The sequence below is a fragment of the Macrobrachium rosenbergii genome, chromosome 27, assembly GCF_040412425.1.
Source record: "Macrobrachium rosenbergii isolate ZJJX-2024 chromosome 27, ASM4041242v1, whole genome shotgun sequence".
In the NCBI taxonomy this organism is placed as follows: Eukaryota; Metazoa; Arthropoda; class Malacostraca; order Decapoda; family Palaemonidae; genus Macrobrachium; species Macrobrachium rosenbergii.
The window spans coordinates 34,044,509-34,064,508 of record NC_089767.1 but is presented as its reverse complement, the minus strand read 5'-3'; the positions used below and the strand labels follow the sequence as shown (position 1 = coordinate 34,064,508).

General features: G+C 33.2%; 1 protein-coding gene and 1 non-coding gene across 2 annotated transcripts in view; both read left to right on the top strand.

The window, feature by feature from the left end:
- The window catches only part of LOC136853593 (beta-1,3-galactosyltransferase 1-like), an 80,344-nt gene that overhangs the window by 7,292 nt on the left and 53,052 nt on the right, over positions 1-20,000 (top strand). The window lies entirely within an intron of this gene.
- TRNAT-CGU (transfer RNA threonine (anticodon CGU)) lies at positions 3,804-3,875 on the top strand. The gene has a single exon. It is a non-coding gene; the product is annotated as a tRNA-Thr (tRNA).

Here is a 20,000-nt window from a genome sequence, read left to right as displayed (position 1 = left end):
ATAAAATAAAAACTACTCAGGCTACAGGGCTACAATTTGGTATGTTTGATGATTGGAGGGTGGATGATCAACATACCAATTTGCAGCCCTCTAGCATCAATAATTTTCAAGATCTGAGGGCGGACAGAAAAAGTGCGGACGGACAGACAAATAGCCAACCCAGTAGTTTTCTTTTACAGAAGACTAAAAGCATCACCACCTCCAAAGCAGAGGCAACACTTACCAAGCCCCATTCTTCTCATTCATGTTTCAAACCGCAGTCGGCTCAAGACAGAAGGATATTAAAACGTGAATCTTACCCACAAACAACGCTTCGTACTTGCATAACACTTGGGGGAAAGATAGAGCGTGGTTTCGTTTCTCTCATATACAAGATGGCTTGTAGATCAGCCTTCAGTTGCTTTTCTTTTTCTTTATTCCTCTTTAAACGGGAATAAGTATGTACAAAGGGCATTGCAAAGGGTATACACACAAACACATACACACACATATAATATATATACATATACATATAATATATATATATATATATATATATATATATATATATATATATATATATGTGTGTGTGTGTGTGTGTGTGTGTGTGTGTGTATGTGTTTGTGTGTATACCCTTTGTAAAGCCCTTTATACACATATATATATATATATATATATATATATATATATATATATATATATATATATATGATTATTATCACTTTTGTACGTGATTCATTTATCACACATTACTACAGGTGAAAAATAAAGAAACGGGGTGTAGGTCCTGACCGGTTTCGACTTTATTTCCAAGCCATTGACGAAGGGCTGTTACAGAGTGTAAGAAGTCACAAATATATATACTACGGGAACAGTACTGACGAACATACACAAAGAATTGAACAGTATAAGAAATGTGTGAGATATGCACAGGGGAACAGTGGTATTTTTGTACATGTTAGTGAGAACAATCATGATATCAACTGGGAAGGGACAAAGAGGGTTGTATATTCTAATAATGCACTGGAAAGGAATATCATTGAATCTAGCTTTATAAAAGAAAGTTACAACCATAATATGAATATCAGTCAAGGGATGTATAAACTTGATCCTTTAATATCAAAAGAAATTTGTAAATTGTTTAAATTTTAAGGCAGGCAGTAGAGATGTATGAATATAGGATTACCATATTTGTAAACACAGTACAGGGGCAGTAGTGCTAATGAGTTCCCAAACTCCGCCTCCCTGACACCTGTCAGGTGTGGATCTGAGGTCGCCTATGGTCGTATGTTTATCAGTATTGTCCCCTGAGAGTATACTGTGATTTTTATTCAAATGAGTTTTGAAGGCCACTCCTACCTCGACACCGGCCGGTGGGTGGATATGTAGTCTCTAACGGTTGTGTACGTTCGCCAGTACTGTTCCTGTAGTATATATATTTGTGACTTCTTATACTCTGTATCAGCCCTTTGTCAATGGCTTGGAAATAAAGTCGAAACTGGTCAGGACCTACACCCCGTCTCTTATTTTTCACCTGTGGTAATGTGTGATATATATGATATATATATATATATATATATATATATATATATATATATATATATATATATATACTGTATATATATATATATATATATATATATATATATATATATATATATATATATATATATATATATACATACATATATACACATTCATTTTCAGTCCAACTCCCTACGATACATTCCCTCAATTTATTACATTCCAACTCCACTTGGCCCTCCCTTTCCCCCTTCCTACCCCCCTCTCCCCCAAAAAAAATTTAGCATATACAACACATGCACAAAAAAACAGACATGGAAATCCTGACCTAGCAGTTTCTGGCATCTGTTGCCTGTTCTAATTATCATGACACAGGTGTGGTATACGCACGAGATAACACTTGTCTCACGACTGTCGCTTCAGATATGAATTATCGATAAGTGTTTGGGGAGTTATCTTTTTGTTTGTGTTTGTTTTTCTCTAATTGTTTGTGTGCAAGAAAGCTATGCAGATGGATAAATGGATAAATGTGTGTTTGAGAGAGAGAGAGAGAGAGAGAGAGAGAGAGAGAGAGAGAGAGAGAACGTGTGTGTGTGTGTGTGCGCGCGCTAGAGGGAGAGAACGTGTATGTATGTGTGTGTGTGTGTGTGTTTGTGTGTGAGAGAGAGAGAGAGAGAGAGAGAGAGAGAGAGAGAGAGAGGGGGGGATTCCTTGATTCAATATGATGACCCAGTAGTCTTGTTTCTTTAACTATTTTTAATGCAAATGCATTAGTAAATACAATAACAGAGAGAGAGAGAGAGAGAGGGAGAGAGAGAGAGAGAGAGAGAGAGGGATTCCTTGATTCAATATGATGACCCAGTAGTCTTGTTTCTTTAACTATTTTCAATGCAAATGCATAAATAAATACAATAACAGAGAGAGAGAGAGAGAGAACTTTCTACCAAAATTCTTCTTGGTGTAATGTTCATTCAATTTCAAGAGGTTAGGGATGAACTTTCTTTCTTCTTCTTCTTCTTCTCTGTCGAAGAGAACCTCGTAAACATCGCAACTTGAAACAGTCTCGCTTCACTAGCTCCAGAGAGAATGGAGGGTGGCCTACTTATCCAGTTCACCGAATTGTTTTGAGGGAATAAAGTTCATTTGGAAAATCGAGAAACACGATAGTAATGAGAGTAGAGGCATGAAGTGGTATAAATTATGATGATACAAAATAAAGCATATGAAGAATGAGACAGTTCTTTTAATTGCGATTTAAAAAAAAAAAAGGTTTCTTTAGAATGAGGTAATGCAAATTATGTTGACAAATACTGAAGTATATAACAGATTAGACAGTCCTTTTAAAGAAGTTAAAAAAATAGGTTTCTTATATACATACATACATATATATACTGTATATATATATATATATATATGTATATAATATATATATATATATATATATATATATATATATATATATATATATATATATATATATATATATATATTACACTTTTTACCTACCCAAAATCCTAAGCAAATCCCTAATTAAAGTCCAACAAAAGCCAGTCCCCAAAGACATAGGAGTATACGAAATCCCATACCTTGACTGTGACCAATCCTACATCGGCTTTACAGGTAAATCACTCCCCCAAAAACTAATACAACACAAACGTTCAGTAAAATATGGCCAACAGAGCTCAGCTATTTTTAACCACATAAATAATCATAATCATAAAATAAACTGGAATGTGTCACGTATAATTTATAGCAGCAATTGTCGGTTCAAAGACCTAGTAGAATCAGCACTGATTAGACAAAGAAACACGGTGAGCCTCTCAAAAGGAGCTTGGGATTAAGATCTGATTGACAAAATCTTCCTTTAACCAACATTTAAAGGAAGTGACGTAGCGGCCGTCTTCTGGAACTTTCCTTCCACTGTATATATAACGCTATAATTTCTACCCTTCAGGTGTTTTTCATGGGCTCCTTTTATTAGATATACATATGTATACAGGTGACCTTTTATTTCAGTATTAGCCCAGCGAAACTGATAATCACAGAGCTCATAATCAGATCTCTTCAAATGAATCAACCTTACTCTATTTTCCTCTAGAGTAATATCATCCTCTGACTTACCCTATATACATATAGTAGTAATAGTGAGAAGAGACCTTGCATCACTATATATGTATATATATGTATATATTTATCACATCACATCTGAATGTATGTATATATATATATATATATATATATATATATATATATATATATATATATGAATCTCATTTTATATATGAATCTCATTTTCTATGGCCTCCTTAGCTCAGTGGTAGAGCACTGGTCTCGTAAACCAGGGGTCGTGAGTTCGAACCTCACAGGGGGCAGGAACGCGTCAGTTTTTCAGAGGCTATATGGCAGCACATCTGCAATGAAAGCCCAAAGAAAGACTACCCTTATGGGGGAGGGAAAAGACTTAAGACGGTCTGAAAACTAATGCCAAACGGAAGTGGAAAACTGAGTGATGTTTTAAGCCCATTCTGAGGCAATGCGGTTTACACCAAATGACATATTATCAGTTAGGACTTAAGAGTTTCGCCAATTTTGCAGATTAACAAACTAAATTTTTCAGATCTATATAACTTTTGTACTTGTTAAAAATCTGGTGCATGTAAAATTACATTATTCAAAGAGAGACGAAAGCGATCTATATAACTTTTGTACTTGTAAAAAGTTTGGTTTACGTAAAAATACATTATTCAAAGAGAGAAGAAAGCAGAAACGAATAAATAAAGCTAATTATATTAAATTTAACTATATTAGATTTTGTACTTGTAAAAAACGTATTTTACGAAAAAACACTATTAAAAGATACAAGAAAGCAGAAACGAGTAAGCACAATTTTCATTTTCCTCGCCTGAAACTTCTGGTCAATGAATTGCAGACCAGTGAATACTAAGATTTAAGACGTCACTTTATCCCTACTAAAGAAAACACTCAAGGTATCTCTCACGTCTAATTCTCGCCGGCTGTTAAACGTCTTTTAATCCTCCTGCTCCACCTTCCCCTTCCTCTCCCCCCCCCACCCCTTCCCCCCCTTAATTACACCAAAAATCCATGTCCCCTTCACCTCCACTTTAGCCGAACACTCAGCCAGGTGGCATCATGAGAAAGCCTGAATGCAATTACTCAGGCGCACGACAGGCAAAAAAAAAAAAAAAAAATGTAAAAAACAAGCATTTTAATAACTCTCAAGAGATTCTCCAAAGAGACGCGTTTTTTCTGTTTTTTTTTTCTTTTATCTCTCATAAAAAAGGATCGTTTAAAAGCTCTATTCTCCTAAGGAGATTTGATAAGACGTCTATTCTCGCTAAGCAGATTCGATAAGGGTTTGACAAAGAGCCTTTAAAAGCCCGACGTTGTGAAGCGACTGATATTCTCTCTCTCTCTCTCTCTCTCTCTCTCTCTCTCTCTCTCTCTTCCTCTCATGCAAAAGATTGTCTCGCTAATTAATCTTTGCATGAGATAATCTACTGAATGATGACGCTGCGAGGCATTTCTATAGCATGAGCTGGTCCTCCCCAAATCGGGGGACGTAAATTTTATAAATCGATAGTGGTAAATGTTGAAAATATTATTATATAAAAATATAAATAAAAATTATCTAGAAACTGTCACTCGATCACTTGGATTCAAATTGTTTTTTTATTTGGCAACATACAACATTCACTGGTACTTTACAACAGTCAATTTGTAATCAACTAAGGAGAAACACTTGGTTTAAAAAATAATAGAGAATCGTCATGCGCACGAACATTCATACACACACGCTCGCACACAAACTTGGGACTAATAATCCAAGCACAAAATAATTATAAGGTATTACGAATGACGATGTGACAAATACTGTAATTATTATCTTTTCTTCATCTTCCACTAAGTGAAGAAACATTTCTTCACGTCAATTATGATTAATGGAAAAACTGTTGAACAATTTTGTATAAAATAAACTTATATAACTAATCTCCGATACAAAATTATCCTCTTGAAGGTATAAAAGTCCAGGAACGAATGGTAGAATAAATTTATTTAAGTAAACATACATAAAAAAACTTGTATTACTAATGCAAAATTATTCCACGAACGAATGAGAGGTAAATTTTTTTTTATTTTCTATCCATATTTATTTCTTCCTTCCATTTTAACCCAAGTTAGAAAATTCCTCGAACGAATGATAGATAAAATTCATTTATTTTCTATCCATATTTATTCCTTCCTTCCATTTCAACCCAAGTTAGAAAATTCGACGAACGAATGAGAGAAAATTCACTTATTTTCTATATACTTATTCCTTCCTTGCATTTTAACCCAAGTTAGAAAATTCCACGAACGAATGAGAGATAAAATTCATTTATTTTCTATCCATATTTATTCCTTCCTTGAACGAATGAGAGATAAAATTCATTTATTTTCTATGTACTTATTCCTTCCTTCCATTTTAACCAAAGTTAGAAAATTCCACGAACGAATGAGAGAAAAATTCACTTATTTTCTATCTACTTATTCCTTCCCTCCATTTTAACCCAAGTTAGAAAATTCCACGAACGAATGAGAGATAAAATTCACTTATTTTCTATCAACTTATTCCTTCCTTCCATTTCAACCCTATGATCTGGTTGAAGTCTCAGAAGAGAAATTCATCTGTACTTTATCATCCTTCCGTTTCTCGTGAGAGGCCCTCCCGCACGTTTAAATTGGCCTCTCGTTATGGATTTTATTTGAGCTTCCATAGAGCAATGAGTTCCGCCAAGCTGATAGGAGAGAGAGAGAGAGAGAGAGAGAGAGAGAGAGAGAGAGAGAGAGAGAGAGAGAGAGTAGGAAGAAAAGTAATGAGAGAAAGATAGAAACTGTTTTAAACACAAGAAGGTCAGAGAGAGAGAGAGAGAGAGAAGAGAGAGAGAGAGAGAGAGAGAGAGAGAGATTAGAATTTTACAACAAGAAAAATTAGAGGAGAGAGAGAGAGAGAGAGAGAGAGAGAGAGAGAGAAGAAGAGAGAGAGAGAGATTTTAATATAGTAGGAAGAAAAGTAATGAGAGAAAGAGAGAGAAACTGTAAATTTAAACACAAGAAGAAACGTCAGAGAGAGAGAGAGAGAGAGAGAGAGAGAGAGAGAGAGAGAGAGAGAGAGAGATTATATATTTTACAACAAAAAAAGAAAAAAAGAGAGAGAGAGAGAGAGAGAGAGAGAGAGAGAGAGAGAGAGAGAGAGAGAGAGAGAATTATGAATTAGAGCACATGATGAAGAAACGTCAAAGAGAGAGAGAGAGAGAGAGAGAGAGAGAGAGAGAGAGAGAGAGAGAGAGAGAGAGAGAGAGATTATATATTTTACTACAACAAGAAAAAAGTAAGGAGAGAGAGAGAGAGAGAGAGAGAGAGAGAGAGAGAGAGAGAGAGAGATGAATTAATTAGAGCACATGATGAAGAAACGTCAAAGAGAGAGAGAGAGAGAGAGAGAGCATCTAAAGTGGGACGTATAAATCCATGACATCAGCCACCAACCATACATCCGGGGAGGTAGTTAAACCTTCCCTTTCAATAGGTAAAGAGGATACGATTCTCTCTCTCTCTCTCTCTCTCTCTCTCTCTCTCTCTCTCTCTCTCTCTCTCTCTCTCTCTCTCTCTCCATGAAATAATGAATCGGCAAAAAGAAGCTTTCATAATGGAAAATCCATCGATACACAAAAAATTTATAAAAAAAATGGAAAAATTAGGCTTAGAAGAAAAAATAAAGCCACAATGCTTCCAAAATAATAAGCAAATTCAAATTCACTTTAAAACAAGGTAAAAGAATAAAATGCTTCAAAAGGGATCTAAAGAGAGAAAAATATTCCTTTAGCCAGTTGAAACCTCAGAAAAAAAACTCGGATCGAATTAAATTTAATAAATTTCCAAAACACATTGGAAATATAAGAAAATCCACCTGAATAAAAAGCGGCGTAAACAACGACAATACTACTACTACTACTACTACTACTACTACTACTACTACTACTACTACTACTACTACTACTACTACTACTAATAATAATAATAATAATAATTGTTCGATTATCCCTATGCCGTATCCCATAGAACAAAAACTCCACGCTTCAGAATCAAAGAAGAATCGTCACTTTGGATGACCAATCTCTCAGTCTGAGTGGTTCTATTAATGGGGGGTCTGACCTCTCTCTCTCTCTCTATCTCTCTCTCTCTCTCTCTCTCTCTCTCTCTCTCTCTCTCCGCTTTACGATTTTTTAGGTCGGGCCAATTACAGTTAATAGTAACACAAACACAGGAGAGAGAGAGAGAGAGAGAGAGAGAGAGAGAGAGAGAGAGAGAGAGAGAGAGAGAGAGAGAGAGAGAGAGAGAGAGAGAAGGAGCAGATCCTAGGTAAATTTTCTTTATTAGGTCCACCCTGTCAGAGAGAGAGAGAGAGAGAGAGAGAACAAAATCTTTTTTATATATAAACAGATCTTGAATTCAAGAAGATAAAACAATCAAACATTCGTGGGAATATTCATACCCATTCAAACGTTATTCAAAATCACGTTATTCAAAATCACGTTTTGCAGAATCACGAAATTCTTGCATGATACTGAAACAGGTTTCGCGAGCCGACCGAAACAGGTTTCCTGAAACCAGCAGCGCCTCACCTCATCTCCACTGACCCTGTTTTCCCCGTGGCCTCCCCAGAGAGGAGGGGAAATCAGGTCACGCTCCCTAGGTTATCATGACATCATATTGCTTATCAGCATGGCAGGCTTTAACGACGGATCGGAGCTGAATGAGGGGTTTGGGTGGGTATATGGGGGTGGGGGTTGCAGGGGTTACAGGTTAGCTCATTTCCCAAATCATCTTTGCTTCCAGGCTGAGTTAACATTTATAAATGTATATATATATATATATATATATATATATATATATATATATATATATATATATATATATATATATATATATATATATATATATATATATATATATATATATATATATATATATATAAGTATTTATACATAATATTATATATATATACATATAATATATATATATATATATATATATATATATATATATATATATATATATATACACATATATACACGACTTAAAAAATACCATGTAAATAAAGAAATCTCCATAAAAGTGTAAAGAGACGAACATGCACAATTAAACAAAACCATCTAATTCCCTAAAACAACTGAAAAGAGAGGTACAATAAATAAGTATAAATTAAACGAGAGACTAAATAAAAAGAAAAAAATAATAGCAAAACCATTATCTCTATTCTTTCTCCCGGATATTCAGCGAATCGCCGAAATATAACTTCAGTTTTTGCTACAATTCCCTTTTAAGTGCCGTGACCGTGATGCTTAAAATCCTTACTTTTTTTTCACATTTTTTCCCGTTAAAATTAAGGTGAATTAGTAACTGCCTAGGCCATTAATAATGCCTGGCTGGTAATTACGCTATGAATGTTACGATAAGAGAGCGAGGTTTCTTTTAGGAGAGCTCGTTTTCGTTCTCTCTCTCTCTCTCTCTCTCTCTCTCTCTCTCTCTCTCTCCAAGCGTTATCTATGTGGGTGTTTTGGTACATGTGCACAATTCATGTCCTGCTCTCACTCTCTCTCTCTCTCTCTCTCTCTCTCTCTCTCTCTGGTAAACCTTGTTAGGATTCTCTCTCTCTCTCTCTCTCTCTCTCTCTCTCTCTCTCTGGTAAACTTTGTTAGGGTTCTCTCTCTCTCTCTCTCTCTCTCCCTCTCTCTCTCTCTCTCTCTCTCTCTCTCTCTCCTCTCTCTCTCTCTCTCCGCTCCGCTTCCTAGCCTGGCACAGGGAAGGGAAACATTTGATCAAAAATAAAAAGCATACGGTGTATTACACCGTAATGACTAGACATAATTACGTTCGTAATTATTCTCAAGCAAAAGGATTCTCTGATGAAACCTTCACTTTACGGTACATAAACGTCTGAGTATTTATGCAATACAAATATCTATTTTTTCTTACAAGAAAGCCCAAAAGTGTGAGTGCATGTGTCTGGCAATCCTAAATTATATTAGAAATTTAACAAAACTTCTAAATTAACTGTTTTGTGGAAAAAATCATCCATTGTTTTGTATAATTTAGTTCCTGAAATTATAGTTGACGGAAAAGGCGTATATATACATAAAATGAAAACAAGTAAAGCTATTCAGTTATTGTATATAGCCCATAAAGATTTTGGAATATATATATATATATATATATATATATATATATATATATATATTTTAAATTTTTTTCTGGCTATCAAAGTCACTCCCACTGACAAAGCTCAAACGAAATGTCGTCTACAAAAAAAAAAAAAAGGAAAAAAGTATTTACTTGTTCCCTGGAAGTAGTATAACAAAGAACTGTACCCAACAACTAAAAAAACTCTCAAATTTCAATTTATTAGAAACATAATTTTAACGAATTAATGGGCTAAAACAGTGCAAAGTTTGGAATACACAAATTACACTGTTTCATGTGAAAAAGAAACAAAAATCACCTCAGTAACTGAATAAACAATTTTTCTTTGAAACTTAACGTAAAGATAATAACGGCCTTCAGATCTAACAGCTTCTCGCTCTCTCTCACTCTCTCGAGTGCTCATGGGTAAAAATGATCTGGAACGACTCTCTCTCTCTCTCTCTCTCTCTCTCTCTCTCTCTCTCTCTCTCTCTCTCTCTCTCTCTCTCTGCTCCGCTTCCTAGCCTGGCACAGGAAGAAACATTTGATCAAAAATAAAAGCATCTGTTTTTGGTGTATTACCGTAATACATAAAAACGTTGTAATTAAAACAAACAAAGATTCTCTGATGCTTTGGTACATAAACGTCTGAGTATTTATGAAAACAAATATCTATTTTTCTTACAAGAAAGCCCATAAGTGTGAGTGCATGTCTGGCAATCCTAAATTATATTAGAAATTTAACAAAACTTCTAAGTTAACTGTTTTGTGGAAAAAATCATCAACTGTTTTGTATAATTTAGTTCCTGAAATTATAGTTGACGGAAAAGGCGTATATATACATAAAATGAAAACAAGTAAGCTTTCTCAGTTATTGTATATAGCCCATAAAGATTTTTGGATATATATATATATATATATATATATATATATATATATATATATATATATATATATATATATATATATATATATATTGTAGAAAGGGTAACTTTTTTTTCTGGCTATCATTCGTCACTCCCACTGACAAAGCTCAAACGAAATGTCGTCTACAAAAAAAAAAAGGAAAAAAAGTATTTACTTGTTCCCCGGAAGTAGTATAACAAAGAACTGTACCCAACAACTAAAAAAAAAACTCTCAAATTTCAATTTATAAAACCACACACACACACACACACAACATACATAATTTTAAAAGCGCGTGCGAATTAGTGCATGGGCTAAAACAGTGCAAAGTTTGGAATACACACACACGTTACACACACGATCATCATCAAACACCACACAATTGTAGGTGAAAAGAAACATATTTGGCATTCGAATTCACCTCCACAGTAACGCTGAATAAACAATTTTTTCTACAACGATCCAGGAAACTTAACGAAGATACATAACGGCCTTCAGATCTAACTGCTTGCGCTCTCTCTCACTCTCTCGTACCTTAGTGCTCATGGGTAAAAATTATCTAGGAACGACTCTCTCTCTCTCTCTCTCTCTCTCTCTCTCTCTCTCTCTCTCTCTCTCTCGTACCTTGGTGCTCATAGGTCAAAATGATCTAAGAACGACTCTCTCTCTCGTACCTTGGTGCTCATAGGTAAAAATGATCTAGCAACGACTCTCTCTCTCTCTCTCTCTCTCTCTCTCTCTCTCTCTCTCTCTCTCTCTCTCTCTCTCTCTCACAAGTCGAATGCTGTTATAATCTGCGATATCTCCCAAATTCCAATTCACTCTTTTGATCAGCCTTCTGTGGAGAATGATGACCAGAGAATCAATGCTATTTAAACCGTTCAACTGCCTCGGGTAAAATATTTAGGTTATGTTTAGTTTACAATTCCAACAATAGAGAATTTTTTTTCAAAGGTTTTGAATGAATAAGTCTACGTTATTCAAATACACGCGATAGTGGGGTGATGTTTGGGAATTTTACCGACTTTTTTCTGCACGTGCGATTCCGTTGGTCGTCCAGTGTTTTGCAATGTGTAAATATATGCATGCATATATATATATATATATATATATATATATATATATATATATATATATATATAATATATATATATATGTGTTTATATGTTTATATATATATATACATCTGTGTGTCTATATATGTTTATATATATATACATATATATATATATATATATATATATATATATATATATATATATATATATATATATATATATATATATATATATATATATATATATATATATATATATATATATATATATATATATATATTTATATTTATAAATATATAAATACATTATAATTATATATATATATATATTTATATATATATATATATATATATTTATATTTATAAATATATAAATACATTATAATTATATATGTATACATATTTATATATAATATATATATTACGTATATGTATATGCATATACAGTATACATACATAAATAAAAAAGTTAGTGAGTAACAGTGAATGCGTATACGTATATGTCATCACATACATGCAAAACTCACAAATACTCGTATATTTTGTTTTTCTATCCTACCCAAATCACAAAAAAAAAAAAATTATTAAAAAATTTACTACCCCCAAAAAAATTCTAACGAAAAATGAAAAAATCATTAAACAAATTACTTAAACAAGTCACTTCATTTATAACACAAACAACCAAATTTCCCCAGACGCCTTAAAGCTATTAGTTAAACCCATAAAAACCTATATATAAGGATTGCTCGCTCCAGTGGCCTTTATAATAATGATACCCGTAGGAGGTCTCACCTGGCGTCAGGTGTAACATTTCCCCCCCCCCCCGGCCCCCACCCGCCCCGCCACTCACTCATACGAGCTCGTCTACCTTGGGAGCTATATTAGGCACAGACATGCCCGCCCTATGGCTAACGAAGTTCAGAGGTTTGAATATATATTATATTACGTGGGTCTTTGGGTTTACTGTTGTTTGGTTACAGTGCCTTTTTCGTGACATGTTAAAAATTAAAAGTGTATTTATGTATTTTGAATATTTTCAAACAATCAAGCTAACAGCATTGCCAAGGCGTTTACCAGAAGCTGATATATATATATATATATATATATATATATATATATATATATATATATATATATATATATATATATATATATATATATATATATATATATATATAATGTATATGTATAATATATACATACATATATATATATATATATATATATATATATATATATATATATATATATATATATATATATATATATATATATATATATATATATATATAATGAACTTTGCTTTAAAGCTGACTCCAGAAAAATAACTTAGGTCCTAAGGTTTGGAAAACTGTAATTACATGTTTTTATGTCAGAATTCCAGTACATAATATTTTTACAGGTATAACACCCTACAGAAATTCGAGGTAACCTATGCTCGAGTCTCTACCTATCGATCTATCTATCTATCTACGTATATATATACCTTTTTACTTATATATCTTTTTCTGTCTATCTGTCCATTTGTCTGTCTAACTTTCTATCTATCTATCTATCTACCTATCCGTCAATCCATCTACCTACGCACAAGGCACTGACCTAAGCGACCATCACTTCCCAAGAGAACTTCCAGCCTTCTCGAACCTCACAAGTTACGACACCCAACGGCCTCTGCGTCGACGCCCCGGGGCACCACCAGCATTCAGGTCTGAGGGCAGCACCAGCACCAGTAATATACCTCCTAAGCCCCGCGTAGGCGGGCGGGCATCAAGACGAAGAAGGGGCGAAAGGCGTGCCAAGAAAACCTAGCCCGGTTTAATTCCAGGGTAGCGTGCTGGGGACGGACGTCTGTGAGATATGACAAGTCAGGTTTTTGTCAGGGTAGTTTGATGCTCTCCCGACTGGAGGTGTCTGCAGTGCTTATTTTTAAAGGAGTTTTTTTTTAATCTTCTGAAGTGTTAATTTTTAAAAGATTTTTTTATTTAATCTTCTGAAGTGTTAATTTTAAAAGGATTTTTTTATTTAATCTTCTGAAGTGTTAATTTTTAAAGGATTTTTTTATTTAATCTTCTGCAGTGTTCATTTTTAGAGATTTTTTCTTATTTAATCTTCTGCAGTGTTCATTTTTAAAGGATTTTTTCTTATTTAATCATCTGAAGTGTTCACTTTTAAAGCATTTTTTAATTTAATCTTATGAAGTGTTAATTTTTAAAGATTTTTTTATATAATCTTCGAAGTGTTCATTTTTAAAGATTTTTTTCCTTTAATTCTAAGCTCATTTTTAAACACTTTTTGTAAATTAATTAGTCTGCGTCTCAAAATATTTTTTCTTATTTATTAATGCTAGGTTGACAGGATGATCACAAATTAAATGGAGTTGCATTTTGGAAGAAAATGAACCAAGGAAAATCTACTAATGGTTATCACAGGATGACACACACGCGAAATATATATGCATTTTATAAGATAATATATATATATATAAATATATATATATATATATATATATATATATATATACAAACGTCCTTTAATATATATATATCGGAAATAATATATTTTATATATGTTACCGAAGGGGAATTTTTAGTTGATAATAAGTTCGTCGTCCCGTATCGAACCAACGAAAGACAAGTGGTAGAGCGAATTGATATTAAATGACGTTTATATATAATGCTTATATATGAATACGGTGATTTGATAAAAGTCAATATATATATATATATATATATATATATATATATATATATATATATATATATATATATATATATATATGTGTGTGTGTGTGTGGGTGTGTTTGTGTGTGTTTGTGTATAAAACAACAAATATATACAGTGAACCTGACCTTTGCTTAAAAACTACCCCAAGGTACTAATACCAATAATCTTCTACAAAAATCAATAAACATTTACCACTAAAGCTCGAAACACTGGCCAGATAGACACTATATGTTTCTAATCCACGGTGCTCGACACTCATGACCATTGCAATTGAGGCGCCTACTCAAAATCAGACAACAGCGCGAGTTATGCTTAACCAAATTATAAAGTGAGTGAGTTTGCATAAATTAGAACTGGTCAGTCCAAGGCCACCAGTCCTAATAAAAATGGATTTAGTCATGAAAACAGAGAGAGAGAGAGAGAGAGAGAGAGAGAGAGAGAGAGAGAGAGAGAGAGAGAGAGAGATTATTTAGCTAGTTTAAAGGATTAGATGAAGCAAATATCTCTCTCTCTCTCTCTCTCTCTCTCTCTCTCTCTTCTCTCTCTCTCTCTCTCTAGGATGAAAGCTTCTCCATACCATCATATCACTGCATGATGAACTGTAGCCGACAGGGGTGTGGATGGCTGTAATATCAGAGAGAGAGAGAGAGAGAGAGAGAGAGAGAGAGAGAGAGAGAGAGAGAGAGAGAGAGAGAGAGAGAGAGAGAAGAATACTGATACGTTCTTGAAGAATAAAAGGTTACAATGAAATGGTAAGAAAATCATACTTCCCCTTTTACATATGGTAAAATAATCGTCATAATAACTGCCATCATCATGATAGTCATTATCATCATCATTAGTTCTATCATTATTGCTATTAATATATTAGGTGTAAAAACAATTGACTACAAAACTGTAAGAACAAGAAAAAAAACACATTACTGGTGATTCAGAGAACGTAAAATACCGAAGAAAAAAAAAATACATTACTGAAGAATATTTCAACATTATGGAACACCTGAAACATTGAAGATGAAAAAAAATGATAACGGTAAAAAAAGAAAGAGTTTTAGAAAAAAAACTAAGAAAATAATAACGGTAAAAAAAAGAAAGTAGCTAGACAGCCAAATACCTCTGATCTGGGGAGAGAACGCGTGCCCAAATCATTGGCAAGAGAAAAATCTGTAATGCAAGAGATGTTATTCAAAAATCTGTTATTCAGGAAATCTGTTACTCAGAAAATCTGTTATTCAAAGAATCTGTTATTCCGGAAATTTGTTATTTAGGAAATCTGTTATTCAAGGTCTGCTATTCAAGAAATCTGTTATTCGAGAAATCTGTTATTCGAAAAATCTGTTATTCAAAAAATCTGTTATTTAGGAAATCTGTTATTCAAGGAATCTATTATTCAGGAAATATGTTATTCCGGAAATCTGTTATTCAAGAAATCTATAATTCAAGAAATCTGTAATTCAAGAACCCTGTAATTCAAGGAATTTGTTATGCCGGAAATCTGTTATTCAAGATATCTGTTATTCGATTAATCTGTAATTCATGAAATCTGGGTTTCGATAAATTTGTATTTCAAGAACAATTAAAGAAATGTGTTATTCAGGAAATCTGTTATTCAAGACTCTGGTTATACATGAAATCTGGATTTCGAGAAATCTGTAATTCAAGAATTATTCAAGAAATCTGTTCTTCAAGTATTCAGGAAATCTGTTCCTTATTCAAGAAATCTGTTCTTCAAGTATTCAGGAAATCTGTTCCTCAAGAAAAATGTAATTCACGAAATCCGTAATTAATCGAGAAATCTGTTATTCAAGACATCTGTTAGTCAAGATAACTCATGAAATCTGTTTTTCATGTAATCTGTTATTCAAGAAATCATTTATTCAGGAAATCAGTTATTCAGGAAACCTGTCACTCAAATCTGTTATTCAGCAAATCTATTATTCAAGAAATCTGTAATTCAAGAAATCTGTTATTCAAAAAAAATCTGTAATTCAAGAATCATTCAAGAAACCTGTTATTCAACAGTTACTCAGGAAATCTGTCATTCAAATCTATTATTCAATCTATTATTCAAGAAGTCTGTTATTCAGCAAATCTACTATTCAAAAAATCTGCTATTCAGGAAAGCTGTTATCTGTTATTCAAGAAAACTGGAAAACAATTCAATTCATGTCATCTGTTATTCAAGAAATCAGTTACTCAGGAAATCAGTTATTCAGGAAACCTGTCATTCAAAACTACTATTCTGCAAATCTATCATTCAAGAAATCTGTTATTCCAAAAAAATCTGTAATTCAAGAATCATTCAAGAAACCTGTTATGCAACAGTTACCCAGGAAATATGTCATTCAAATCTATTATTCAGAAAATCTGTTATTCAAGAAATCTGTTCTTCAGGAAATCTGTTACCTGTTATTCAAGAAATCTGGAACACAATTTAATTCATGAAACCGTAATTCAAGAAATCTGAAATTCAAGAAGTCTGTAATTCAAGAAATCTGTAATTCAAGAAATCTGTATTTGAAGAAATCCGTCATTCAAGAAATCTGTAACTCAAGAGATCTGTAATTCAAGAAATCCGTCATTCAAGAAATCTGTAATTCAAGAAATCTGTAATTCAAGAAATCCGTCATTCAAGAAATCTGTAATTCAAGAAGTCTGTATTTCAAGAAATCCGTCATTCAAGAAATCTGTAACTCAAGAAATCTGTATTTGAAGAAATCCGTCATTCAAGAAATCTGTAATTCAAGAAATCCGTCATTCAAGAAATCTTTATTTCAAGAAATTCGTCATTCAAGAAATCTGTTACTCAAGGAATCTGTTACTCCAAATGAGAATGAATAATCCGTTAGGGAAGCGACAGCAGAGGCCCTTTACCTTTTTTCGTGGGCGAATCGTGATGTTCGCTTTTAGCGTTATGCAATCAGCAGCGCCATTACCGACATGCAATGGGTAACTGGAAAGGCGACTTGCTTTGCGTGGTCTCTCTTTCTAAATAGTTTTGTTAATACTGCTGCTAATACTACTGATATCATTCCTACTACTACTACTACAACTTCTTCTGCTAATACCGTTATCACTGTTGTTTTGTTGAATATAATAATATAACTATTTTTAATTTATTATTAAGATATGTTAGACCTACAGTATGAAGTAAGCATACGTATCCATAACACCTAACGCATATCTAGAGTGAAATTATGTATGTGTGTGTGTATGTGTGTTTGAGAGAGAGAGAGAGAGAGAGAGAGAGAGAGAGAGAGAGAGAGAGAGAGAGAGAGAGAGAGAGAGAGAGAGAGAAATAATCTGAACGCTTGCTTTTTCATACGAATTATATTTACAACATGAACATCATTTGTACTCTAAAAAATTCCACTCCTTCCCTGTGGGACCTCATTCCAGGAACCGACATTCTTCTCAAATCTTTTGCAGTACTCCATTTATAACCACTCCAAAAAGCTTCTCAATCCCTCCCACTACTCCTCCACCTCCTCCTTAGCTCCCTCTTGATCCTCCAAGCTCTTTCAAGGTCTACTTTGAAAAAAGAAAGAGAAAATTAAAAGAAGAAAACCCAGGAAGTATCAATAAGGGAAGATTTCTTAACAGGAGGTTCAGGTCAGTCGTTTCAATAGATATCTGAATTATCATTTTAATACTCGTGGCCTTTCAAAAGCCGTTATGGGATTATTTCAATATGCCTCAATGTGCAACTAAATCTCAGGGTATTAGATTTTGATTTTTTCTAAGTTTACTGGAATTGAAGACGGAACGTCCCAAAAATATATTTTCAAGAAAAATTTTTCTTTATTTACAGGAATTGAAGACGGAAAATCCCGCAAAAACTTTTTTTTTTAAAGACACACACACACACATATATATATATATATATATATATATATATATATATATATATATATATATATATATATATATATATATATATATATATATTATATATTTATATATATATATATATATATATATATATATATATATATATATATATATATATATATATATATATATATTTATATATATATATATATATATATATATATATATATTTATATATATATATGTATATATATATGTACATATGTAAACATAAATTACATCTGCATTTGATTTCAAGGTAATCAATGGTAGCTTTACAACAAAAATACAACATACAACCGTAGGATACAGTTAACAGTGGCAGCCTTTCAACTAAAATACAACGCACAAACATAGGATACACTTAACAACTGCATCCTTACAACTAAAATACAACATACAACCATCGGATACAGTTAATGTAAAAAAAATTCAAGCCATAGCATTGCTAATCTACCCACCGGATGAGCGAACTGTCATTTCAAAAACATTCAGCTCAAATGCCACAATAGTCCGGACAGTCGGAAAACGTGCCTAATTTGGTGTACTAACGAGAACTGCAAATCTGTAAGGGCATAATGAATTTGCCAAATGCAGGAATTCTTCATTTACATATCCATTTCGGGGCTCAACTTCCAGGCAGACTCATTACACGCTGCGTTTGAAGAGAAAATAAAACTGGCAATTAGGAAATCAACACTTGCTAATTATTTGTCGTATACGGCGGGGGTCTGAACCTACAGCAGGTTCTTCGCGTGTATGTGTATGTATGTATGTGTATGTATGTATGTGTATGTATGTATGTATATATACCGTATATATATACAGTATATACTGTATATATATCACATCAGGATCGAACCCAGGTCTTTCAATTGAAAGGCAAGGGTGCTACCAACTGAACCACTTAAGCTACGTGAGGTTCAGTTGGTAGTGCCCTTGCCTTTCAACTGAAAGACCTGGGTTCGATCCCGATCAGAGTCAGAACTTTATCTCTGTTCCATACGTAATTGTGTTAATTAATTCTATATAAATATATATATATATATGTGTGTGTGTAAATATATACATATTATATAAAATACCTATATATACATATATATAATATATTGTGTATGTATACATAAACATTATGTGTACACCTCATACACACACAAACATACACACCCTCACACAGACACAATGAAGTCCTCTCTCTCTCTCTCTCTCTCTCTCTCTCTCTCTCTCTCTCTCTCTCTCTCTCTCGCAAGAGACCCCACAAATCAGTGCCTACCAGAACGACAGCAACATATGCTTTTAATATTTGCCGAACTATCAGATGAATCCTCCTCATGACGAATCATCTGAATGAATCTGTCTCTTGATGAATCACCTGAAACCACAAGATTCGTCTCGGGACCAAAATGGTGTGAAAGTTTCAGGCGCTCGTAAGCGGCGGCCATGTTGGCGGAACCTTCAATTGGTGTTCAGTTTTGTGTATTTATTTACTTATGTGTATTCATATGTATACATGCGTACTTTTATGCATATGTGTGCGTCCAGTACATTAAATTCTGTATGTGTATGACTGGTTGTTTATGTATAATAATATGTATATATACGTTTAAACATTAAATAGGGTTAAATTTTGCGTATAATTTATCTATGTATATTCATATGTATACATACGTATTGTTATGTATATGTGTGTGTCTTCAGTACAG